This window comes from Cervus elaphus, chromosome 15 (genome assembly GCF_910594005.1).
Source record: "Cervus elaphus chromosome 15, mCerEla1.1, whole genome shotgun sequence".
NCBI classification, from domain to species: domain Eukaryota; kingdom Metazoa; phylum Chordata; class Mammalia; order Artiodactyla; family Cervidae; genus Cervus; species Cervus elaphus.
Window position 1 is genome coordinate 529,235 of NC_057829.1, and position 27,305 is coordinate 556,539.

The following is a 27,305-nucleotide window of genomic DNA, read 5'->3' on the forward strand; positions in this document are numbered from 1 at the left end:
GTCTCCACAGGACATTCAGACATCCTTTCGTCTTGGGAGATGCAAGACGAGCCTGCATTCAAGTCACTGCAGGGATATCCGGCCTTATTTCGCGTCAGGGCATCGCAGTGTCCATTCCACTTGAGGCCGCAAACTCAGGGTCCCTCTCACATAGCTAGAGCTGAGAGAAGCCTCCTCTTGAGGTGCTTGTGGTAAGGTGGTATTCCTCTGGAGTCGAAGCCAGGGACTAACCTCTCATCTCGAGTTGATTCTTGGTCCACGGAGCTCTTTCGTGTTGCCTCAGTGACCTCAGGATCCCTCTAGCCTTGAAACAGTGTTCTTGGGGTTTCTCTGGAGTGCCATCAAGGAAATCAAGGCTCCTTTCATGTGTGATGTGCAACACGGAATTGCTCTGCACGCAGTGCAGGGGAATCGGGCCTCATCTCGCGGCGAGGGGGAAGTCTCATGGTTTTTCTCGAGTTGCGGCGGGAACCTGGGGTATATTCTCGAGTTACGACGGGGATGGCCCTTCCACCCACGTGTTTGTTCAGCGACGTCAGGACTCCTGCCTAGTTGCGAGGGACAACTCGGGATTCTCCTCGAGGCTTGGCAGGGCAATTGGGACGCCTCTCCATCTGAGGCGGGAGACCAAGGGTCCCTTTCCACGTGCCACAGGAATCCTGGGACTCCTATCAAGTTTCAGGAGGAGTCAGGCATCGTCTCCTTTGGAGGCACTGATCTCCGCGTACCTCTGGAGTTTTCAAAGAATATGAGGCCTCCGGTCGTGATGAGGTGGGGAACTATGTCATTCTCTGTGGTCTCCACAGGGGATTCAGACATCCTTTCATCTTGGGAGATGCAAGACGAGCCTGCATTCAAGTCACTGCAGGAATATCCGGCCTTATTTCGCGTCAGGGAATCGCGGTGTCCATTCCAGTTGAGGCCGCAAACTCAGGGTCTCTCTCACATACCTAGAGCTGAGAGAAGCCTCCTCTTGAGGTGCTTGTGGTAAGGTGGTATTCCTCTGGAGTCGAAGCCAGGGACTAACCTCTCATCTCGAGTTGATTCTTGGTCCACGGAGCTCTTTCGTGTTGCTACAGTGACCTCAGGATCCCTCTACCTTGAAACGGTGTTCTTGGGGTTTCTCTGGAGTGCCATCAAGGAAATCAAGGCTCCTTTCATGTGTGATGTGCAACACAGAATTGCTCTGCACGCAGTGCAGGGAAATCGGGCCTCATCTCGCGGCAAGGGGGAAGTCTCATGGTTTTTCTCGAGTTGCGGGGGAAACCTGGGCTATATTATCGAGTTACGATGGGGATGGCCCTTCCACCCACGTGTTTGTTCAGCGACGTCAGGACTCCTGCCTAGTGCGAGGGACAACTTGGGATTTTCCTCGAGGCTTGGCAGGGCAATTGGGACGCCTCTCCAGCTGAGGTGGGAGACCAAGGGTCCCTTTCCACGTGCACAGGAATCCTGGGACTCCTATCAAGTTGCACGAGGAGTCAGGCATCGTCTCCTTTGGAGGCACTGATCTCCGCGTACCTCTGAAGTTTTCAAAGTATGTGAGGCCTCCGGTCGCGTTGAGGTGGGGAACTAGGTCTTTCTCTGTGGTCTCCACATGGGATTCAGACATCCTTTCATCTTGGGAGATGCAAGACGAGCCTGCATTCAAGTCACTGCAGGGATATCCGGCCTTATTTCGAGTCAGGGCATCGCGGTGTCCATTCCACTTGAGGCCGCAAAATCAGGGTCCCTCTCACATACCTAGACCTGAGAGAAGCCTCCTCTTGAGGTCCTTGTGGTTAGGTGGTATTCCTCTGGAGTCGAAGCCAGGGACTAACCTCTCATCTCGAGTTGATTATTGGTCCACTGAGCTCTTTCGTGTTGCTACAGTGACCTCAGGTTCCCTCTAGCCTTGAAACAGTGTTCTTGGGATTTCTCTGGAGTGCCATCAAGGAAATCAAGGCTCCTTTCATGTGTGATGTGCAACACGGAATTGCTCTGCACGCAGTGCAGGATATCAGGCCTCATTTTGCGGCGACGGGGAAGTCTCATGGATTTTCTCGTGTTGCGGTGGGAACCTGGGGTGTATTCTGAAGTTATGACGGGGATGGCCCTTCCACCCACGTGTTTGTTCAGCGACGTCAGGACTCCTGCCTAGTTGCGAGGGACAACTCGGGATTCTCCTCGAGGCTTGGCAGGGCAATTGGGACGCCTCTCTATCTGAGGCGGTAGACCAAGGGTCCCTTTCCACGTTCCACAGGAATCCTGGGACTCCTATCAAGATTCACGAGGAGTCAGGCATCGTCTTCTTTGAAGGCACTGATCTACGCGTACCTCTGGAGTTTTCAAAGGATGTGAGGCCTCCGGTCGCGATGAGGTGGGGAACTAGGTCTTTCTCTGTGGTCTCCACAGGGGATTCAGACATCCTTTCATCTTGGGAGATGCAAGATGAGTCTGCATTCAAGTCACTGCAGGGATATCCGGCCTTATTTCGCGTCAGGGAATCGCAGTCTCCATTGCACTTGAGGCCGCAAACTCAGGGTCCCTCTCACATACCTAGAGCTGAGAGAAGCCTCCTCTTGAGGTGCTTGTGGTAAGGTGGTATTCCTCTGGAGTCGAAGCCAGGGACTAACCTCTCATCTCGAGTTGATTATTGGTCCACTGAGCTCTTTCGTGTTGCTACAGTGACCTCAGGTTCCCTCTAGCCTTGAAACAGTGTTCTTGGGGTTTCTCTGGAGTGCCATCAAGGAAATCAAGGCTCCTTTCATGTTTGATGTGCCACACGGAATTGCTCTGCACGCAGTGCAGGGGAATCGGGACTCATCTCGCGGCGAGGGGGAAGTCTCATGGTTTTTCTCGAGTTGCGGCGGGAACCTGGGCTATATTATCGAGTTACGACAGGGATGGCCCTTCCACCAACGTGTTTCTTCAGCGACGTCAGGACTCCTGCCTAGTTGCGAGGGACAACTCGGGATTCTCCTCGAGGCTTGGCAGGGCAATTGGGACGCCTCTCCAGCTGAGGAGGGAGACCAAGGGTCCCTTTCCACGTGCCACAGGAATCCTGGGACTCCTATCAAGTTGCACGAGAAGTCAGGCATCGTCTCCTTTGGAGGCACTGATCTACGCGTACCTCTGGAGTTTTCAAAGGATGTGAGGCCTCCGGTCGCGATGAGGTGGGGAACTAGGTCTTTCTCTGTGGTCTCCACAGGGGATTCAGACATCCTTTCATCTTGGGAGATGCAAGACGAGCCTGCATTCAAGTCACTGCAGGGATATCCGGCCTTATTTCGTGTCAGGGCATCGCAGTGTCCATTCCACTTGAGTCCGCAAAATCAGGGTCCCTCTCACATACCTAGAGCTGAGAGAAGCCTCCTCTTGAGGTGCTTGTGGTAAGGTGGTATTCCTCTGAAGTCGAAGCCAGGGACTAACCTCTCATCTCGAGTTGATTTTTGGTCCATGGAGCTCTTTCGTGTTACTACAGTAACCTCAGGATCCCTCTAGCCTTGAAACAGTGTTCTTGGGGGTTCTCTGGAGTGCCATCAAGGAAATCCAGGCTCCTTTCATGTTTGATGTGCAACACGGAATTGCTCTGCATGCAGTGCAGGAGAATGGAGCTTCATCTCGGGGCGAGGGGGAAGTCTCATGGTTTTTCTCGAGTTGCGGCGGGACCCTGGGGTATATTCTCGAGTTATGACGGGGATGGTACTTCCACCGACGTGTTTGTTCAGCGACGTCAGGACTCCTGCCTAGTTGCGAGGGACAACTCGGGATTCTCCTCGAGGCTTGGCAGGGCAATTGGGACGCCTCTCCATCTGAGGCGGGAGACCAAGGGTCCCTTTCCACGTGCCACAGGAATCCTGGGACTCCTATCAAGTTTCACGAGGAGTCAGGCATCGTCTCCTTTGGAGGCACTGATCTCCGCGTACCTCTGGAGTTTTCAAAGGATGTGAGGCCTCCGGTCGCGATGAGGTGGGGAACTAGGTCTTTCTCTGTGGGCTCCACAGGGGATTCAGAAATCCTTACGTCTTGGGAGATGCAAGACGAGCCTGCATTCAAGTCACTGCAGGGATATCCGGCCTTATTTCGCGTCAGGGCATCGCAGTGTCCATTCCACCTGAGGCCGCAGACTCAGGGTCCCTCTCACATAGCTAGAGCTGAGAGAAGCCTCCTCTTGAGGTGCTTTGGTAACGTGGTATTTCTCTGGAGTCGAAGCCAGGGACTAACCTCTCATCTCGAGTTGATTCTTGGTCCACGGAGCTCTTTCGTGTTGCTACAGTGACCTCAGGATCCCTCTACCTTGAAACGGTGTTCTTGGGGTTTCTCTGGAGTGCCATCAAGGATATCAAGGCCCCTTTCATGTGTGATGTGCAACACAGAATTGCTCTGCACGCAGTGCTGGGGAATCGGGCCTCATCTCGCGGCGAGGGGGAAGTCTCATGGTTTTTCTCGAGTTGCGGCGGGAACCTGGGGTATATTCTCGAGTTACGACGGGGATGGCCCTTCCACCCACGTGTTTGTGCAGCCACGTCAGGACTCCTGCCTAGTTGGGAGGGACAACTCAGGATTCTCCTCGAGGCTTGGCAGGGCAATTGGGACGCCTCTCCATCTGAGGCGGGAGACCAAGGGTCCCTTTCCACGTGCCACAGGAATCCTGGGACTCCTATCAAGTTTCACGAGGAGTCAGGCATCGTCTCCTTTGGAGGCACTGATCTCCGCGTACCTCTGGAATTTTCAAAGGATGTGAGGCCTCCGGTCGCGATGAGGTGGGGAACTAGGTCTTTCTCTGTGGTCTCCACAGGACATTCAGACATCCTTTCGTCTTGGGAGATGCAAGACGAGCCTGCATTCAAGTCACTGCAGGGATATCCGGCCTTATTTCGCGTCAGGGCATCGCAGTGTCCATTCCACTTGAGGCCGCAAACTCAGGGTCCCTCTCACATACCTAGAGCTGAGAGAAGCCTCCTCTTGAGGTGCTTGTGGTAAGGTGGTATTCCTCTGGAGTCGAAGCCAGGGAGTAACCTCTCATCTCGAGTTGATTCTTGGTCCACGGAGCTCTTTCGTGTTGCCTCAGTGACCTCAGGATCCCTCTAGCCTTGAAACAGTGTTCTTGGGGTTTCCCTGGAGTGCCATCAAGGAAATCAAGGCTCCTTTCATGTGTGATGTGCAACACGGAATTGCTCTGCACGCAGTGCAGGGGAATCGGGCCTCATCTCGCGGCGAGGGGGAAGTCTCATGGTTTTTCTCAAGTTGCGGCGGGAACCTGGGGTATATTCTCGAGTTACGACGGGGATGGCCCTTCCACACACGTGTTTCTTCAGCGACGTCAGGACTCCTGCCTAGTTGCGAGGGACAATTCAGGATTCTCCTCGAGGCTTGGCAGGGCAATTGGGACGCCTCTCCATCTGAGGCGGGAGACCAAGGGTCCCTTTCCACGTGCCACAGGAATCCTGGGACTCCTATCAAGTTTCACGAGGAGTCAGGCATCGTTTCCTTTGGAGGCACTGATCTCCGCGTACCTCTGGAGTTTTCAAAGGATGTGAGGCCTCCGGTCGCGATGAGGTGGGGAACTAGGTCTTTCTCTGTGGTCTCCACAGGGGATTCAGACATCCTTTCGTCTTGGGAGATGCAAGACGAGCCTGCATTCAAGTCACTGCAGGGATATCCGGCCTTATTTCGCGTCAGGGCATCGCAGTGTCCATTCTACTTGAAGCCGCAGACTCAGGGTCCCTCTCACATAGCTAGAGCTGAGAGAAGCCTCCTCTTGAGGTGCTTGTGGTAAGGTGGTATTCCTCTGGAGTCGAAGCCAGGGACTAACCTCTCATCTCGAGTTGATTCTTGGTCCACGGAGCTCTTTCGTGTTGCTACAGTGACCTCAGGATCCCTCTACCTTGAAACGGTGTTCTTGGGGTTTCTCTGGAGTGCCATCAAGGAAATCAAGGCTCCTTTCATGTGTGATGTGCAACACAGAATTGCTCTGCACGCAGTGCAGGGAAATCGGGCCTCATCTCGCGGCAAGGGGGAAGTCTCATGGTTTTTCTCGAGTTGCGGCGGAAACCTGGGCTATATTATCGAGTTACGATGGGGATGGCCCTTCCAACCACGTGTTTGTTCAGCGACGTCAGGACTCCTGCCTAGTTGCGAGGGACAACTTGGGATTTTCCTCGAGGCTTGGCAGGGCAATTGGGACGCCTCTCCAGCTGAGGTGGGAGACCAAGGGTCCCTTTCCACATGCACAGGAATCCTGGGACTCCTATCAAGTTGCACGAGGAGTCAGGCATCGTCTCCTTTGGAGGCACTGATCTCCGCGTACCTCTGAAGTTTTCAAAGTATGTGAGGCCTCCGGTCGCGTTGAGGTGGGGTACTAGGTCTTTCTCTGTTGTCTCCACAGGGGATTCAGACATCCTTTCATCTTGGGAGATGCAAGACGAGCCTGCATTCAAGTCACTGCAGGGATATCCGGCCTTATTTCGAGTCAGGGCATCGCGGTGTCCATTCCACATGAGGCCGCAAAATCAGGGTCCCTCTCACATACCTAGAGCTGAGAGAAGCCTCCTCTTGAGGTGCTTGTGGTAAGGTGGTATTCCTCTGGAGTCGAAGCCAGGGACTAACCTCTCATCTCGAGTTGATTATTGGTCCGCGGAGCTCTTTCGTGTTGCTACAGTGACCTCAGGTTCCCTCTAGCCTTGAAACAGTGTTCTTGGGATTTCTCTGGAGTGCCATCAAGGAAATCAAGGCTCCTTTCATGTGTGATGTGCAAAACGGAATTGCTCTGCATGCAGTGCAGGAGAATGGAGCTTCATCTCGGGGCGAGGGGGAAGTCTCATGGTTTTTCTCGAGTTGCGGCGGGACCCTGGGGTATATTCTCGAGTTATGACGGGGATGGTACTTCCACCCACGTGTTTGTTCAGCGACGTCAGGACTCCTGCCTAGTTGCGAGGGACAACTCGGGATTCTCCTCGAGGCTTGGCAGGGCAATTGGGACGCCTCTCCAGCTGAGGTGGGAGACCAAGTGTCCCTTTCCACGTGCCACAGGAATCCTGGGACTCCTATCAAGTTTCACGAGGAGTCAGGCATCGTCTCCTTTGGAGGCACTGATCTCCGGGTACCTCTGGAGTTTTCAAAGGATATGAGGCCTCCGGTCGCGATGAGGTGGGGAACTAGGTCTTTCTCTGTGGTCTCCACAGGGGATTCATACATCCTTTCGTTTTGGGAGATGCAAGACGAGCCTGCATTCAAGTCACTGCAGGCATATCCGGCCTTATTTCGCGTCAGGGCATCGCAGTGTCCATTCCACTTGAGGCCGCAAACTCAGGGTCCCTCTGACATACCTAGAGCTGAGAGAAGCCTCCTCTTGAGGTGCTTGTGGTAAGGTGGTATTCCTCTGGAGTCGAAGCCAGGGACTAACCTCTCATCTCCAGTTGATTCTTGGTCCACGGAGCTCTTTCGTGTTGCTACAGTGACCTCAGGATCCCTCGAGCCTTGAAACAGTGTTCTTGGGGTTTCTCTGGAGTGCCATCAAGGAAATCAAGGCTACTTTCATGTGTGATGTGCAACACGGAATTGCTCTGCACGCATTGAAGGGGAATCGGGCCTCATCTCGCGGCGAGGGGGAAGTCTCATGGTTTTTCTCGAGTTGCGGCGTGAACCTGGGGTATATTCTCGAGTTCCGACGGGGATGGGCCTTCCACACACGTGTTTGTTCAGCGACGGCAGGACTCCTGCCTAGTTGCGAGGGACAACTCGGGATTCTCCTCGAGGCTTGGCAGGGCAATTGGGACGCCTCTCCATCTGAGGCGGGAGACCAAGGGTCCCTTTCCACGTGCCACAGGAATCCTGGGACTCCTATCAAGTTTCACGAGGAGTCAAGCATCGTCTCCTTTGGATGCACTGATCTCCGCGTACCTCTGGAGTTTTCAAAGGATGTGAGGCCTCTGGTCGCGATGAGGTGGGGAACTAGGTCTTTCTCTGTGGTCTCCACAGGGGATTCAGACATCCTTTCGTCTTGAGAGATGCAAGACGAGCCTGCATTCAAGTCACTGCAGGGATATCCGGCCTTATTTCGAGTCAGGGCATCGCGGTGTCCATTCCACTTGAGGCCGCAAACTCAGGGCCCCTCTCACATACCTAGGGCTGAGAGAAGCCTCCTCTGGAGGTGCTTGTGGTAAAGTGGTATTCCTCTGGAGTCGAAGCCAGGGACTAACCTCTCATCTCGAGTTGATTTGTGGTCCACGGAGCTCTTTCGTGTTGCTACAGCGACCTCAGGATCCCTCTAGAGTTGAAACAGTGTTCTTGGGGTTTCTCTGGAGTGCCACCATGGAAATCAAGGCTCCTTTCATGTATGATGTGCAACACGGAATTGCTCTGCACGCAGTGTAGGGGAATCGGGCCTCATCTCGTGGCGAGGGGGAAGTCTCATGGTTTTTCTCGAGTTGCGGCGGGAACCTGGGGTATACTCTCGAGTTACGACGGGTATGGCCCTTCCACCCACGTGTTTGTTCAGCGACGGCAGGACTCCTGCCTAGTTGCGAGGGACAACTCGGGATTCTCCTCGAGGCTTGGCAGGGCAATTGGGACGCCTCTCCAGCTGAGGCGGGAGACCAAGGGTCCCTTTCGATGTGCCACAGGAATCCTGGGACTCCTATCAACTTTCACGAAGAGTCAGGCATCGTCTCCTTTGGAGGCACTGATCTCTGCGTACCTCTGGGGTTTTCCAAGGATGTGAGGCCTCCGGTCGCGATGAGGTGGGGAACTAGGTCTTTCTCTGTGGTCTCCACAGGGGATTCAGACATCCTTTCGTCTTGGGAGATGCAAGACGAGCCTGCATTCAAGTCACTGCAGGGATATCCGGCCTTATTTCACGTCAGTGCATCGCGGTGTCCATTCCACTTGAGGCCGCAAAATCAGGGTCCCTCTCACATACCTAGAGCTGAGAGAAGCCTCCTCTTGAGGTGCTTGTGGTAAGGTGGTATTCCTCTGGAGTCGAAGCCAGGGACTAACCTCTCATCTCGAGTTGATTTTTGGTCCACGGAGCTCTTTCGTGTTGCTACAGTGACCTCAGGATCCCTCTAGCCTTGAAACAGTGTTCTTGGGGTTTCTCTGGAGTGCCATCAAGGAAATCAAGGCTCCTTTCATGTGTGATGTGCAACACAGAATTGCTCTGCACGCAGTGTAGGGGAATCGGGCCTCATCTCGCGGCGACGGGGAAGTCTCATGGTTTTTCTCGAGTTGCGGCGGAAACCTGGGCTATATTATCGAGTTACGATGGGGATGGCCCTTCCACCCACGTGTTTGTTCAGCGACGTCAGGACTCCTGCCTAGTTGCGAGGGACAACTTGGGATTTTCCTCGAGGCTTGGCAGGGCAATTGGGACGCCTCTCCAGCTGAGGTGGGAGGCCAAGGGTCCCTTTCCACGTGCACAGGAATCCTGGGACTCGTATCAAGTTGCACGAGGAGTCAGGCATCGTCTCCTTTGGACGCACTGATCTCCGCGTACCTCTGAAGTTTTCAAAGGATGTGAGGCCTCCGGTCGCGATGAGGTGGGGAACTAGGTCTTTCTCTGTGGTCTCCACAGGGGATTCAGACATCCTTTCGTCTTGGGAGATGCAAGACGAGCCTGCATTCAAGTCACTGCAGGGATATCCGGCCTTATTTCGCGTCAGGGCATCGCAGTGTCCATTCTACTTGAAGCCGCAGACTCAGGGTCCCTCTCACATAGCTAGAGCTGAGAGAAGCCTCCTCTTGAGGTGCTTGTGGTAAGGTGGTATTCCTCTGGAGTCGAAGCCAGGGACTAACCTCTCATCTCGAGTTGATTCTTGGTCCACGGAGCTCTTTCGTGTTGCTACAGTGACCTCAGGATCCCTCTACCTTGAAACGGTGTTCTTGGGGTTTCTCTGGAGTGCCATCAAGGAAATCAAGGCTCCTTTCATGTGTGATGTGCAACACAGAATTGCTCTGCACGCAGTGCAGGGAAATCGGGCCTCATCTCGCGGCAAGGGGGAAGTCTCATGGTTTTTCTCGAGTTGCGGCGGAAACCTGGGCTATATTATCGAGTTACGATGGGGATGGCCCTTCCAACCACGTGTTTGTTCAGCGACGTCAGGACTCCTGCCTAGTTGCGAGGGACAACTTGGGATTTTCCTCGAGGCTTGGCAGGGCAATTGGGACGCCTCTCCAGCTGAGGTGGGAGACCAAGGGTCCCTTTCCACGTGCACAGGAATCCTGGGACTCCTATCAAGTTGCACGAGGAGTCAGGCATCGTCTCCTTTGGAGGCACTGATCTCCGCGTACCTCTGAAGTTTTCAAAGTATGTGAGGCCTCCGGTCGCGTTGAGGTGGGGAACTAGGTCTTTCTCTGTTGTCTCCACAGGGGATTCAGACATCCTTTCATCTTGGGAGATGCAAGACGAGCCTGCATTCAAGTCACTGCAGGGATATCCGGCCTTATTTCGAGTCAGGGCATCGCGGTGTCCATTCCACATGAGGCCGCAAAATCAGGGTCCCTCTCACATACCTAGAGCTGAGAGAAGCCTCCTCTTGAGGTGCTTGTGGTAAGGTGGTATTCCTCTGGAGTCGAAGCCAGGGACTAACCTCTCATCTCGAGTTGATTATTGGTCCGCGGAGCTCTTTCGTGTTGCTACAGTGACCTCAGGTTCCCTCTAGCCTTGAAACAGTGTTCTTGGGATTTCTCTGGAGTGCCATCAAGGAAATCAAGGCTCCTTTCATGTGTGATGTGCAAAACGGAATTGCTCTGCATGCAGTGCAGGAGAATGGAGCTTCATCTCCGGGCGAGGGGGAAGTCTCATGGTTTTTCTCGAGTTGCGGCGGGACCCTGGGGTATATTCTCGAGTTATGACGGGGATGGTACTTCCACCCACGTGTTTGTTCAGCGACGTCAGGACTCCTGCCTAGTTGCGAGGGACAACTCGGGATTCTCCTCGAGGCTTGGCAGGGCAATTGGGACGCCTCTCCAGCTGAGGTGCGAGACCAAGTGTCCCTTTCCACGTGCCACAGGAATCCTGGGACTCCTATCAAGTTTCACGAGGAGTCAGGCATCGTCTCCTTTGGAGGCACTGATCTCCGGGTACCTCTGGAGTTTTCAAAGGATATGAGGCCTCCGGTCGCGATGAGGTGGGGAACTAGGTCTTTCTCTGTGGTCTCCACAGGGGATTCATACATCCTTTCGTTTTGGGAGATGCAAGACGAGCCTGCATTCAAGTCACTGCAGGCATATCCGGCCTTATTTCGCGTCAGGGCATCGCAGTGTCCATTCCACTTGAGGCCGCAAACTCAGGGTCCCTCTGACATACCTAGAGCTGAGAGAAGCCTCCTCTTGAGGTGCTTGTGGTAAGGTGGTATTCCTCTGGAGTCGAAGCCAGGGACTAACCTCTCATCTCCAGTTGATTCTTGGTCCACGGAGCTCTTTCGTGTTGCTACAGTGACCTCAGGATCCCTCGAGCCTTGAAACAGTGTTCTTGGGGTTTCTCTGGAGTGCCATCAAGGAAATCAAGGCTACTTTCATGTGTGATGTGCAACACGGAATTGCTCTGCACGCATTGAAGGGGAATCGGGCCTCATCTCGCGGCGAGGGGGAAGTCTCATGGTTTTTCTCGAGTTGCGGCGTGAACCTGGGGTATATTCTCGAGTTCCGACGGGGATGGGCCTTCCACACACGTGTTTGTTCAGCGACGGCAGGACTCCTGCCTAGTTGCGAGGGACAACTCGGGATTCTCCTCGAGGCTTGGCAGGGCAATTGGGACGCCTCTCCATCTGAGGCGGGAGACCAAGGGTCCCTTTCCACGTGCCACAGGAATCCTGGGACTCCTATCAAGTTTCACGAGGAGTCAAGCATCGTCTCCTTTGGATGCACTGATCTCCGCGTACCTCTGGAGTTTTCAAAGGATGTGAGGCCTCTGGTCGCGATGAGGTGGGGAACTAGGTCTTTCTCTGTGGTCTCCACAGGGGATTCAGACATCCTTTCGTCTTGAGAGATGCAAGACGAGCCTGCATTCAAGTCACTGCAGGGATATCCGGCCTTATTTCGAGTCAGGGCATCGCGGTGTCCATTCCACTTGAGGCCGCAAACTCAGGGCCCCTCTCACATACCTAGGGCTGAGAGAAGCCTCCTCTGGAGGTGCTTGTGGTAAAGTGGTATTCCTCTGGAGTCGAAGCCAGGGACTAACCTCTCATCTCGAGTTGATTTGTGGTCCACGGAGCTCTTTCGTGTTGCTACAGCGACCTCAGGATCCCTCTAGAGTTGAAACAGTGTTCTTGGGGTTTCTCTGGAGTGCCACCATGGAAATCAAGGCTCCTTTCATGTGTGATGTGCAACACGGAATTGCTCTGCACGCAGTGTAGGGGAATCGGGCCTCATCTCGTGGCGAGGGGGAAGTCTCATGGTTTTTCTCGAGTTGCGGCGGGAACCTGGGGTATACTCTCGAGTTACGACGGGTATGGCCCTTCCACCCACGTGTTTGTTCAGCGACGGCAGGACTCCTGCCTAGTTGCGAGGGACAACTCGGGATTCTCCTCGAGGCTTGGCAGGGCAATTGGGACGCCTCTCCAGCTGAGGCGGGAGACCAAGGGTCCCTTTCCATGTGCCACAGGAATCCTGGGACTCCTATCAACTTTCACGAAGAGTCAGGCATCGTCTCCTTTGGAGGCACTGATCTCTGCGTACCTCTGGGGTTTTCCAAGGATGTGAGGCCTCCGGTCGCGATGAGGTGGGGAACTAGGTCTTTCTCTGTGGTCTCCACAGGGGATTCAGACATCCTTTCGTCTTGGGAGATGCAAGACGAGCCTGCATTCAAGTCACTGCAGGGATATCCGGCCTTATTTCACGTCAGTGCATCGCGGTGTCCATTCCACTTGAGGCCGCAAAATCAGGGTCCCTCTCACATACCTAGAGCTGAGAGAAGCCTCCTCTTGAGGTGCTTGTGGTAAGGTGGTATTCCTCTGGAGTCGAAGCCAGGGACTAACCTCTCATCTCGAGTTGATTTTTGGTCCACGGAGCTCTTTCGTGTTGCTACAGTGACCTCAGGATCCCTCTAGCCTTGAAACAGTGTTCTTGGGGTTTCTCTGGAGTGCCATCAAGGAAATCAAGGCTCCTTTCATGTGTGATGTGCAACACAGAATTGCTCTGCACGCAGTGTAGGGGAATCGGGCCTCATCTCGCGGCGACGGGGAACTCTCATGGTTTTTCTCGAGTTGCGGCGGAAACCTGGGCTATATTATCGAGTTACGATGGGGATGGCCCTTCCACCCACGTGTTTGTTCAGCGACGTCAGGACTCCTGCCTAGTTGCGAGGGACAACTTGGGATTTTCCTCGAGGCTTGGCAGGGCAATTGGGACGCCTCTCCAGCTGAGGTGGGAGGCCAAGGGTCCCTTTCCACGTGCACAGGAATCCTGGGACTCGTATCAAGTTGCACGAGGAGTCAGGCATCGTCTCCTTTGGAGGCACTGATCTCCGCATACCTCTGAAGTTTTCAAAGGATGTGAGGCCTCCGGTCGCGATGAGGTGGGGAACTAGGTCTTTCTCTGTGGTCTCCACAGGGGATTCAGACATCCTTTCATCTTGGGAGATGCAAGACGAGCCTGCATTCAAGTCACTGCAGGGATATCCGACCTTATTTCGAGTCAGGGCATCGCGGTGTCCATTCCACCTGAGGCCGCAAAATCAGGGTCCCTCTCACATACCTAGAGCTGAGAGAAGCCTCCTCTTGAGGTGCTTGTGGTAAGGTGGTATTCCTCTGGAGTCGAAGCCAGGGACTAACCTCTCATCTCGAGTTGATTATTGGTCCACTGAGCTCTTTCGTGTTGCTACAGTGACCTCAGGTTCCCTCTAGCCTTGAAACAGTGTTCTTGGGATTTCTCTGGAGTGCCATCAAGGAAATCAAGGCTCCTTTCATGTGTGATGTGCAACACGGAATTGCTCTGCACGCAGTGCAGGATATCAGGCCTCATTTTGCGGCGACGGGGAAGTCTCATGGATTTTCTCGTGTTGCGGTGGGAACCTGGGGTGTATTCTGAAGTTATGACGGGGATGGCCCTTCCACCCACGTGTTTGTTCAGCGACGTCAGGACTCCTGCCTAGTTGCGAGGGACAACTCGGGATTCTCCTCGAGGCTTGGCAGGGCAATTGGGACGCCTCTCTATCTGAGGCGGTAGACCAAGGGTCCCTTTCCACGTTCCACAGGAATCCTGGGACTCCTATCAAGTTTCACGAGGAGTCAGGCATCGTCCTCTTTGAAGGCACTGATCTACGCGTACCTCTGGAGTTTTCAAAGGATGTGAGGCCTCCGGTCGCGATGAGGTGGGGAACTAGGTCTTTCTCTGTGGTCTCCACAGGGGATTCAGACATCCTTTCATCTTGGGAGATGCAAGATGAGCCTGCATTCAAGTCACTGCAGGGATATCCGGCCTTATTTCGCGTCAGGGAATCGCAGTCTCCATTGCACTTGAGGCCGCAAACTCAGGGTCCCTCTCACATACCAAGAGCTGAGAGAAGCCTCCTCTTGAGGTGCTTGTGGTAAGGTGATATTCCTCTGGAGTCGAAGCCAGGGACTAACCTCTCATCTCAAGTTGATTTCTGGTCCACCGAGCTCTTTCGTGTTGCTACAGTGACCTCAGGATCCCTCTAGCCCGGAAACAGTGTTCTTGCGGTTTCTCTAGAGTGCCATCAAGAAAATCAAGGCTCCTTTCATGTGTGATGTGGAACACAGAATTGCTCTGCATGCAGTGCAGGAGAATCGAGCCTAATCTCGCGGCGAGGGGGAAGTCTCATGGTTTTTCTCGAGTTGCGGCGGGAACCTGGGGTATATTCTCGAGTTACAACGGGGATGGCACTTCCACCCACGTGTTTGTTCAGCGACGTCAGGACTCCTGCCTAGTTGCGACGGACAACTTGGGATTTTCCTCGAGGCTTGGCAGGGCAATTGGGACGCCTCTCCAGCTGAGGCGGGAGACCAAGGGTCCCTTTCCGCGTGCACAGGAATCCTGGGACTCCTATCAAGTTTCACGAGGAGTCAGGCATCGTCTCCTTTGGAGGCACTGATTTCCGCGTACGTTTGAAGTTTTCAAAGGATGTGAGGCCTCCGGTCGCGATGAGGTGGGGAACTAGGTCTTTCTCTGTGGTCTCCACAGGGGATTCAGACATCCTTTCATCTTGGGAGATGCAAGACGAGCCTGCATTCAAGTCACTGCAGGGATATCCGGCCTTATTTCGAGTCAGGGCATCGCGGTGTCCATTCCACCTGAGTCCGCAAACTCAGGGTCCCTCTCACATACCTAGAGCTGAGAGAAGCCTCCTCTTGAGGTGCTTGTGGTAAGGTGGTATTCCTCTGGAGTCGAAGCCAGGGACTAACCTCTCATCTCGAGTTGATTATTGGTCCACTGAGCTCTTTCGTGTTGCTACAGTGACGTCAGGTTCCCTCTAGCCTTGAAACAGTGTTCTTGGGGTTTCTCTGGAGTGCCATCAAGGAAATCAAGGCTCCTTTCATGTGTGATGTGCCACACGGAATTGCTCTGCACGCAGTGCAGGGGAATCGGGACTCATCTCGCGGCGAGGGGGAAGTCTCATGGTTTTTCTCGAGTTGCGGCGGGAACCTGGGCTATATTATCGAGTTACGACAGGGATGGCCCTTCCACCCACGTGTTTCTTCAGCGACGTCAGGACTCCTGCCTAGTTGCGAGGGACAACTCGGGATTCTCCTCGAGGCTTGGCAGGGCAATTGGGACGCCTCTCCAGCTGAGGCGGGAGACCAAGGGTCCCTTTCCACGTGCCACAGGAATCCTGGGACTCCTATCAAGTTGCACGAGGAGTCAGGCATCGTCTCCTTTGGAGGCACTGATCTACGCGTACCTCTGGAGTTTTCAAAGGATGTGAGGCCTCCGGTCGCCATGAGGTGGGGAACTAGGTCTTTCTCTGTGGTCTCCACAGGGGATTCAGACATCCTTTCATCTTGGGAGATGCAAGACGAGCCTGCATTCAAGTCACTGCAGGGATATCCGGCCTTATTTCGCGTCAGGGCATCGCAGTGTCCATTCCACTTGAGGCCGCAAACTCAGGGTCCCTCTGACATACCTAGAGCTGAGAGAAGCCTCCTCTTGAGGTGTTTGTGGTAAGGTGGTATTCCTCTGGAGTCGAAGCCAGGGACTAACCTCTCATCTCGAGTTGATTCTTGGTCCACGGAGCTCTTTCGTGTAGCTATACTGACCTCAGGATCCCTCTAGCCTTGAAACAGTGTTCTTGGGGTTTCTCTGGAGTGCCATGAAGGAAATCAAGGCTCCTTTCATGTGTGATGTGCAAGACGGAATTGCTCTGCACGCAGTGCAGGGGAATCCGGCCTCATCTCGCGACGAGGTGGAAGTCTCATGGTTTTTCTCGAGTTGCGGCGGGAACCTGGGGTATATTCTCGAGTTACGACGGGAATAGCCCTTCCACACACGTGTTTGTTCAACAACGGCAGGACTCCTGCCTAGTTGCGAGGGACAACTCGGGATTCTCCTCGAGGCTTGGCAGGGCAATTGGAACGCCTCCCAGCTGAGGCGGGAGACCAAGGGTCCCTTTCCACGTGCCACAGGAATCCTGGGACTCCTATCAAGTTTCACGAGGAGTCAGGCATCGTCTCCTTTGGAGGCACTGATCTCCGCGTACCTCTGGAGTTTTCAAAGGATGTGAGGCCTCCGGTCGCCATGAGGTGGGGAACTAGGTCTTTCTCTGTGGTCTACACAGGGGATTCAGACATCCTTTCGTCTTGGGAGATGCAAGACGAGCCTGCATTCAAGTCACTGCAGGGATATCCGGCCTTATTTCGAGTCAGGGCATCGCGGTGTCCATTCCACTTGAGGCCGCAAACTCAGGGTCCCTCTCACATAGCTAGAGCTGAGAGAAGCCTCCTCTTGAGGTGCTTGTGGTAAGGTGGTATTCCTCTGGAGTCGAAGCCAGGGACTAACCTCTCATCTCGAGTTGATTTTTGGTCCACGGAGCTCTTTCGTGTTGCTACAGTGACCTCAGGATCCCTCTAGCCTTGAAACAGTGTTCTTGGGGTTTCTCTGGAGTGCCATCAAGGAAATCAAGGCTCCTTTCATGTGTGATGTGCAACACAGAATTGCTCTGCACGCAGTGTAGGTGAATTGGGCCTCATCTCTCGGCGAGGGGGAAGTCTCATGGTTTTTCTCGAGTTGCGGCGGGAACCTGGGCTATATTATCGAGTTACGATGGGGATGGCCCTTCCACCCACGTGTTTGTTCAGCGACGTCAGGACTCCTGCCTAGTTGCGAGGGACAACTCGGGATTCTCCTCGAGGCTTGGCAGGGCAATTAGGACGCCTCTCCAGCTGAGGCGGGAGACCAAGTGTCCCTTTCCACGTGCCACAGGAATCCTGGGACTCCTATCAAGTTTCACGAGGAGTCAGGCATCGTCTCCTTTGGAGGCACTGATCTCCGCGTACCTCTGGAGTTTTCAAAGGATGTGAGGCCTCCGGTCGCGATGAGGTGGGGTACTAGGTCTTTCTCTGTGGTCTCCACAGGGAATTCAGACATCCTTTCGTCTTGGGAGATGCAAGACGAGCCTGCATTCAAGTCACTGCAGGGATATCCGGCCTTATTTCGAGTCAGGGCATCGCGGTCTCCATTCCACTTGAGGCCGCAAACTCAGGGTCCCTCTCACATACATAGAGCTGAGAGAAGCCTCCTCTTGAGGTGCTTGTGGTAAGGTGGTATTCCTCTGGAGTCGAAGCCAGGGACTAACCTCTCATCTCGAGTTGATTTTTGGTCCACGGAGCTCTTTCGTGTTGCTACAGTGACCTCAGGATCCCTCAACCTTGAAACAGTGTTCTTGGGGTTTCTCTGGAGTGCCATCAAGGAAATCAAGGCTCCTTTCATGTGTGATGTGCAACACAGAATTGCTCTGCACGCAGTGCAGGGGAATCGGGCCTCATCTCGCGGCGAGGGGGAAGTCTCATGGTTTTTCTCGAGTTGCGGCTGGAACCTGGGGTATATTCTCGAGTTACGACGGGCATGGCCCTGCCACCCACGTGTTTGTTCAGCGACGTCAGGACTCCTGCCTAGTTGCGAGGGACAACTCAGGATTCTCCTCGAGGCTTGGCAGGGCAATTGGGACGCCTCTCCATCTGAGGCGGGAGACCAAGTGTCCCTTTCCACGTGCCACAGGAATCCTGGGACTCCTATCAAGTTTCACGAGGAGTCAGGCATCGTCTCCTTTGAAGGCACTGATCTCCGCGTACCTCTGGAGTTTTCAAAGGATGTGAGGCCTCCGGTCGCGATGAGGTGGGGAACTAGGTCTTTCTCTGTGGTCTCCACAGGGGATTCAGACATCCTTTCGTCTTGGGAGATGCAAGACGAGCCTGCATTCAAGTCACTGCAGGGATATCCGGCCTTATTTCACGTCAGTGCATCGCGGTGTCCATTCCACTTGAGGCCTCAAACTCAGGGTCCCTCTCACATACCTAGAGCTGAGAGAAGCCTCCTCTTGAGGTGCTTGTGGTAAGGTGGTATTCCTCTGGAGTCGAAGCCAGGGACTAACCTCTCATCTCGAGTTGATTTTTGGTCCACGGAGCTCTTTCGTGTTGCTACAGTGACCTCAGGATCCCTCTAGCCTTGAAACAGTGTTCTTGGGGTTTCTCTGGAGTGCCATCAAGGAAATCAAGGATCCTTTCATGTGTGATGTGCAACACGGAATTGCTCTGCACGCAGTGCAGGGGAATCGTGCCTCATGTCGCGGCGAGGGGGAAGTCTCATGGTTTTTCTCGAGTTGCGGCGGGAACCTGGGGTATATTCTTGAGTTACGACGGGGATGGCCCTTCCACACACGTGTTTATTCAGCGACGGCAGGACTCCTGCCTAGTTGCGACGGACAACTCGGGATTCTTCTCGAGGCTTGGCAGGGCAATTGGGACGCCTCTCCAGCTGAGGCGGGAGACCAAGGGTCCCTTTCCACGTGCCACAGGAATCCTGGGACTCCTATCAAGTTTCACGAGGAGTCACGCATCGTCCCCTTTGGATGCACTGATCTCCGGGCACCTCTGGAGTTTTCAAAGGATGTGAGGCCTCCGATCGCGATGAGGTGGGGAACTAGGTCTTTCTCTGTGATCTACACAGGTGATTCAGACATCCTTTCGTCTTGGGAGATGCAAGACGAGCCTGCATTCACGTCACTGCAGGGATATCCGGCCTTATTTCGAGTCAGGGCATCGCGGTGTCCATTCCATTTGAGGCCGCAAACTCAGGGTCCCTCTCACATAGCTAGAGCTGAGAGAAGCCTCCTCTTGAGGTGCTTGTGGTAAAGTGCTATTCCTCTGAAGTCGAAGCCAGGGACTAACCTCTCATCTCGAGTTGATTTGTGGTCCACGGAGCTCTTTCATGTTGCTACAGTGACCTCAGGATCCCTCTAGCCTTGAAACAGTATTCTTGGGGTTTCTCTGGAGTGCCACCATGGAAATCAAGGCTCCTTTCATGTGTGATGTGCAACACGGAATTGCTCTGCACGCAGTGCAGGGGAATCGGGCCTCATCTCGTGGCGAGGGGAAAGTCTCATGGTTTTTCTCGAGTTGCGGCGGGAACCTGGGGTATACTCTCGAGTTACGACGGGGATGGCCCTTCCAACCACGTGTTTGTTCAGCGACGTCAGGACTCCTGCCTAGTTTCGAGGGACAACTCGGGATTCTCCTCGAGGCTTGGCAGGGCAATTGGGACGCCTCTCCAGCTGAGGCGGGAGACCAAGGGTCCCTTTCCACGTGCCACAGGAATCCTGGGACTCCTATCAAGTTTCACGAGGAGTCAGGCATCGTCTCCTTTGGAGGCACTGATCTCCGCATACCTCTGGAGTTTTCAAAGGATGTGAGGCCTCCGGTCGCGATGAGGTGGGGAACTAGGTCTTTCTCTGTGGTCTCCACAGGGGATTCAGACATCCTTTCGTCTTGGGAGATGCAAGACGAGCCTGCATTCAAGTCACTGCAGGGATATCCGGCCTTATTTCGATTCAGGGCATCGCGGTGTCCATTCCACCTGAGGCCGCAATCTCAGGGTCCCTCTCACATACCTAGAGCTGAGAGAAGCCTCCTCTTGAGGTGCTTGTGGTAAGGTGGTATTCCTCTGAAGTCGAAGCCAGGGACTAACCTCTCATCTCGAGTTGATTATTGGTCCACTGAGCTCTTTCGTGTTGCTACAGTGACGTCAGGTTCCCTCTAGCCTTGAAACAGTGTTCTTGGGGTTTCTCTGGAGTGCCATCAAGGAAATCAAGGCTCCTTTCATGTGTGATGTGCAACACCGAATTGCTCTGCACGCAGTGCAGGATATCAGGCCTCATTTTGCGGCGACGGGGAAGTCTCATGGATTTTCTCGAGTTGCGGTCGGAACCTGGGGTATATTCTGAAGTTATGACGGGGATGGCCCTTCCACCCACGTGTTTGTTCAGCGACGTCAGGACTCCTGCCTAGTTCCGAGGGACAACTCGGGATTCTCCTCGAGGCTTGGCAGGGTAATTGGGACGCCTCTCCAGCTGAGGCGGGAGACCAAGGGTCCCTTTCCACGTGCCACAGGAATCCTGAGACTCCTATCAAGTTTCACGAGGAGTCACGCATCGTCTCCTTTGGATGCACTGATCTCCGCGTACCTCTGGAGTTTTCAAACGATGTGAGGCCTCCGATCGCGATGAGGTGGGGAACTAGGTCTTTCTCTGTGGTCTACACAGGTGACTCAGACATCCTTTCGTCTTGGGAGATGCAAGACGAGCCTGCATTCAAGTCACTGCAGGGATATTCGGCCTTATTTCGAGTCAGGGCATCACGGTGTCCATTCCACTTGAGGCCGCAAACTCAGGGTCCCTCTCACATAGCTAGAGCTGAGAGAAGCCTCCTCTTGAGGTGCTTGTGGTAAAGTGCTATTCCTCTGGAGTCGAAGCCAGGGACTAACCTCTCATCTCGAGTTGATTTGTGGTCCACGGAGCTCTTTCGTGTTGCTACAGTGACCTCAGGATCCCTCTAGCCTTGAAACAGTGTTCTTGGGGTTTCTCTGGAGTGCCACCATGGAAATCAAGGCTCCTTTCATGTGTGATGTGCAACACGGAATTGCTCTGCACGCAGTGCAGGGGAATCGGGCCTCATCTCGCGGCGAGGGGGAAGTCTCATGGTTTTTCTCGAGTTGCGGCGGGAACCTGGGGTATATTCTCGACTTACGACGGCGATGGCCCTTCCACCCACGTGTTTGTTCAGCGACGGCAGGACTCCTGCCTAGTTGCGAGGGACAACTCGGGATTCTCCTCGAGGCTTGGCAGGGCAATTGGGACGCCTCTCCAGCTGAGGCGGGAGACCAAGGTTCCCTTTCCATGTGCCACAGGAATCCTGGGACTCCTATCAAGTTTCATGAGGAGTCAGGCATCGTCTCCTTTGGAGGCACTGATCTCTGCGTACCTCTGGAGTTTTCCAAGGATGTGAGACCTCCGGTCGCCATGAGGTGGGGAAATAGGTCTTTCTCTGTGGTCTCAACAGGGGATTCAGACATCCTTTCGTCTTGGGAGATGCAAGACGAGCCTGCATTCAAGTCACTGCAGGGATATCTGGCCTTATTTCACGTCAGTGCATCGCGGTGTCCATTCCAATTGAGGCCGCAAAATCAGGGTCTCACTCACATACCTAGAGCTGAGAGAAGCCTTCTCTTGAGGTGCTTGTGGTAAGGTGGTATTCCTCTGGAGTCGAAGCCAGGGACTAACCTCTCATCTCGAGTTGATTCTTGGTCCACGGAGCTCTTTCGTGTTGCTACAGTGACCTCAGGATCCCTCTAGACTTGAAACAGTGTTCTTGGGTTTTCTCTGGAATGCCATCAAGGAAATCAAGGCTCCTTTCATGTATGATGTGCAACTCGGAATTGCTCTGCACGCAGTGCAGGGGAATCGGGCCTCATCTCGCGGCGAGGGGGAGGTCTCATGGTTTTTCTCGAGTTGCGGCGGGAACCTGGGGTATATTCTCGAGTTACGATGGGGATGGCCCTTCCACCCACGTGTTTGTTCAACGACGTCAGTACTCCTGCCTAGTTGCGAGGGACAACTCGGGATTCTCCTCGAGGCTTGGCAGGGCAATTGGGACGCCTCTCCAGCTGAGGCGGGAGACCAAGGGTCCCTTTCCAGGTGCCACAGGAATCCTGGGACTCCTATCAAGTTTCACGAGGAGTCAGGCATCGTCTCCTTTGGAGGCGCTGATCTCCGCGTACCTCTGGAGTTTTCAAAGGATGTGAGGCCTCCGGTCGCGATGAGGTGGGGAACTAGGTCTTTCTCTGTGGTCTCCAAAGGGGATTCAGACATCATTTCGTCTTGGGAGATGCAAGACGAGGCTGCATTCAAGTCACTGCAGGGATATCCGGCCTTATTTCGCGTCAGGGCATCGCGGTGTCCATTCCACTTGAAGCCGCAAACTCAGGGTCCCTCTCACATACCTAGAGCTGAGAGAAGCCTCCTCTTGAGGTGCTTGTGGTAAGGTGGTATTCCTCTGGAGTCGAAGCCAGGGACTACCCTCTCATCTTGAGTTGATTCGTGGTCCACGGAGCTCTTTCGTGTAGCTACACTGACCTCAGGATCTCTCTAGCCTTGAAACAGTGTTCTTGGGGTTTCTCTGGAGCGCCTTTAAGGAAATCATGGCTCCTTTCATGTGTGATGTGCAACACGGAATTGCTCTGCACGCAGTGCAGGGGAATCCGGCGTCATCTCACGACGAGGTGGAAGTCTTATGGTTTTCTCGAGTTGCGGCGGGAACCTGGGGTATATTCTCGAGTTACGACGGGGATGGCCCTTCCACACACGTGTTTGTTCAACAACGGCAGGACTCCTGCCTAGTTGTGAGGGACAACTCGGGATTCTCCTCGAGGCTTGGCAGGGCAATTGGGACGCCTCCCAGGTCAGGCGGGAGACCAAGGGTCCCTTTCCACGTGCCACAGGAAATCTGGGACTCCTATCAAGTTTCACGAGGAGTCAGGCATCGTCTCCTTTGGAGGCACTGATCTCCGTGTACCTCTGGAGTTTTCAAAGGATGTGAGGCCTCCGGTCGCGATGAGGTGGGGAACTAGGTCTTTTTCTGTGGTCTCCACAGGGGATTCAGACATCCTTTCAACTTGGGAGATGCAAGACGAGCCTGCATTCAAGTCACTGCAGGGATATCCGGCCTTATATCGAGTCAGGGCATCGCAATGTCCATTCCACCTGAGGCCGCAAACTCAGGGTCCCTCTCACATACCTAGAGCTGATAGAAGCCTCCTCTTGAGGTGCTTGTGGTAAGGTGGTATTCCTCTGGAGTCGAAGCCAGGGACTAACCTCTCATCTCGAGGTGATTATTGGTCCACTGAGCTCTTTCGTGTTGCTACAGTGACCTCAGGTTCCCTCTAGCCTTGAAACAGTGTTCTTGGGGTTTCTCTGGAGTGCCATCAAGGAAATCAAGGCTCCTTTCATGTGTGATGTGCAACACGGAATTGCTCTGCACGCAGTGCAGGGGAATCGGGCCTCATCTCGCGGCGAGGGGGAAGTCTCATGGTTTTTCTCGAGTTGCGGCGGGACCCTGGGGTATATTCTCGAGTTACGACGGGGATGGCCCTTCCACCCACGTGTTTCTTCAGCGACGTCAGGACTCCTGCCTAGTTGTGAGGGACAACTCGGGATTCTCCTCGAGGCTTGGCAGGGCAATTGAGACGCCTCTCCAGCTGAGACGGGAGACCAAGAGTCCCTTTCCATGTGCCACAGGAATCCTGGGACTCCTATCAAGTTTCACGAGGAGTCAGGCATCGTCTCCTTTGGAGGCACTGATCTCTGCGTACCTCTGGAATTTTCAAAGGATGTGAGGCCTCCGGTCGCGATGAGGTGGGAACTAGGTCTTTCTCTGTGGTCTCCACATGGGATTCAGACATCCTTTCGTCTTGGGAGATGCAAGACGAGCCTGCATTCAAGTCACTGCAGGGATATCCGGCCTTATTTCGAGTCAGGGCATCGTGGTGTCCATTCGACTTGAGGCTGCAAACTCAGGGTCCCTCTCACATACCTAGAGCTGAGAGAAGCCTCCTCTTGAGGTGCTTGTGGTAAGGTGGTATTCCTCTGGAGTCGAAGCCAGGGACTAACCCCTCATCTCGAGTTGATTTTTGGTCCATGGAGCTCTTTCGTGTTGCTACAGTGACCTCAGGATCCCTCTAGCCTGGAAACAGTGTTCTTGGGGGTTCTCTGGAGTGACATCAAGGAAATCAAGGCTCCTTTCATGTGTGATGTGCAACACGGAATTGCTCTGCACGCAGTGTAGGAGAATGGAGCTTCATCTCGGAGCGAGGGGGAAGTCTCATGGTTTTTCTCGAGTTGCGGCGGGAATCTGGGGTATATTCTCGAGTTATGACGGGGATGGCCCTTCCAGCCACGTATTTGTTCAGCGTCGTCAGGACTCCTGCCTAGTTGCGAGGGACAACTCGGGATTCTCCTCGAGGCTTGGCAGGGCAATTGGAACGCCTCTCCCGCTGAGGCGGGAGACCAAGGGTCCCTTTCCATGTGCCACAGGAATCCTGGGACTGCTATCAAGTTTTACGAGGAGTCAGGCATCGTCTCCTTTGGAGGCACTGATCTCCTCGAACCTCTGGAGTTTTCAAAGGATGTGAGGCCTCCGGTCGCGATGAGGTGGGTAACTAGATCTTTCTCTGAGGTCTCCACAGGGGATTCAGACATCCTTTCATCTTGGGAGATGCAAGAAGAGCCTGCATTCAAGTCACTGCAGGGATATCCGGCCTTATTTCGAGTCAGGGCATCGCGGTGTCCATTCCACTTGAGGCCGCAAACTCAGGGTCCCTCTCACATACCTAGAGCTGAGTGAAGCCTCCTCTTGAGGTGCTTGTGGTAAGGTGGTATTCCTCTGGAGTCGAAGCCAGGGACTAACCTCTCATCTCGAGTTGATTTTTGGTCCACGGAGCTCTTTCGTGTGGCTACAGTGACCTCTGGATCCCTCTAGCCTTGAAACAGTGTTCTTGGGGTTTCTCTGGAGTGCTGTCAAGGAAATCAAGGCTCCATTCATGTGTGATGTGCAACACGGAATTGCTCTGCACGCAGTGCAGGGGAATCGGGCCTCATCTCGGGGCGAGGGGGAAGTCTCATGGTTTTTCTCGAGTTGCGGCGGGAACCTATGGTATATTCTCGAGTTATGACGCGGATGGCCCTTTCACCCACGTGTTTTGTTCAGCGACGTCAGGACTCCTGCCTAGTTGCGAGGGACAACTCGGGATTCTCCTCGAGGCTTGGCAGGGCAATTGGAACGCCTCTCCAGCTGAGGCGGGAGACCAAGGGTCCCTTTCCACGTGCCACAGGAATCCTGGGACTCCTATCAAGTTTCACGAGGAGTCAGGCATCGTCTCCTTTGGAGGCACTGATCTCCGCGTACCTCTGGAGTTTTCAAAGGATGTGAGGCCTCCGGTCGCGATGATGTGGGGAACTAGGTCTTTTTCTGTGGTCTCCACAGGGGATTCAGACATCCTTTCATCTTGGGAGATGCAAGACGAACCTGCATTCAAGTCACTGCAGGGATATCCGGCCTTATTTCGAGTCAGGGCATCGCGGTGTCCATTCCACTTGAGGCCGCAAACTCAGGGACCCTCTCACATACCTAGAGCTGAGAGAAGCCTCCTCTTGAGGTGCTTGTGGTAAGGTGGTATTCCTCTGGAGTCGAAGCCAGGGACTAACCTCTCATCTCGAGTTGATTATTGGTCCACTGAGCTCTTTCGTGTTGCTACAGTGACCTCAGGTTCCCTCTAGCCTTGAAACAGTGTTCTTGGGGTTTCTCTGGAGTGCCATCAAGGAAATCAAGGCTCCTTTCATGTGTGATGTGCAACACGGAATTGCACTGCACGCAGTGCAGGGGAATCGGGTCTCATCTCGCGGCGAGGGGGAAGTCTCATGGTTTTTCTCGAGTTGCGGCGGGAACCTGGGGTATATTCTCGAGTTACGCCGGGGATGGCCCTTCCAGCCACGTGTTTGTTCAGCGACGTCAGGACTGCTGCCTAGTTGCGAGGGACAACTCGGGATTCTCCTCGAGGCTTGCCAGGGCAACTGGGACGCCTCTCCAGCTGAGGCGGGAGACCAAGGGTCCCTTTCCATGTGCCACAGGAATCCTGGGACTCCTATCAAGTTTCAGGAGGAGTCAGGCATCGTTTCCTTTGGAGGCACTGATCTCCTCGTATCTCTGGAGTTTTCAAAGGATGTGAGGCCTTCGGTCGCGATGAGGTGGGGAACTAGATCTTTCTCTGAGGTCTCCACAGGGGATTCAGACATCCTTTCATCTTGGGAGATGCAAGACGAGCCTGCATTCAAGTCACTGCAGGGATATCCGGCCTTATTTCGAGTCAGGGCATCGCGGTGTCCATTCCACTTGAGGCCGCAAACTCAGGGTCCCTCTCACATACCTAGAGCTGAGAGAAGCCTCCTCTTGAGGTGCTTGTGGTAAGGTGGTATTCCTCTGGAGTTGAAGCCAGGGACTAACCTCTCATCTCGAGTTGATTTTTGGTCCACGGAGCTCTTTTGTGTGGCTACAGTGACGTCAGGATCCCTCTAGCCTTGAAACAGTGTTCTTGGGGTTTCTCTGGAGTGCTATCAAGGAAATCAAGGCTCCATTCATGTGTGATGTGCAACACGGAATTGCTCTACATGCAGTGCAGGGGAATCGGGCCTCATCTCGGGGCGAGGGGGAAGTCTCATGGTTTTTCTCGAGTTGCGGCGTGAACCTTGGGTATATTCTCGAGTTATGACGGGGATGGCCCTTCCAGCCACGTGTTTGTATAGCGACGTCAGGACTCCTGCCTAGTTGCGAGGGACAACTCGGGATTCTCCTCGAGGCTTGGCAGGGGAATTGGGACGCCTCTCCAGCTGAGGCGGGAGACCAAGGGTCCCTTTCCATGTGCCACAGGAATCCTGGGACTCCTATCAAGTTTCACGAGGAGTCAGGCATCGTCTCCTTTGGAGGCACTGATCTCCGCGTACCTCTCGAGTTTTCAAAGGATGTGAGGCCTACGGTCGCGATGAGGTGGGGAACTAGATCTTTCTCTGAGGTCTCCACAGGGGATTCAGACATCCTTTCGTCTTGGGAGATGCAAGACGAGCCTGCATTCAAGTCACTGCAGGGATATCCGGCCTTATTTCGAGTCAGGGCATCGCGGTGTCCATTCTACTTGAGGCCGCAAACTCAGGGTCCCTCTCACATACCTAGAGCTGAGAGAAGCCTCCTCTTGAGGTGCCTGTGGTAAGGTGGTATTCCTCTGGAGTCGAAGCCAGGGACTAACCTCTCATCTCGAGTTGATTTTTGGTCCAT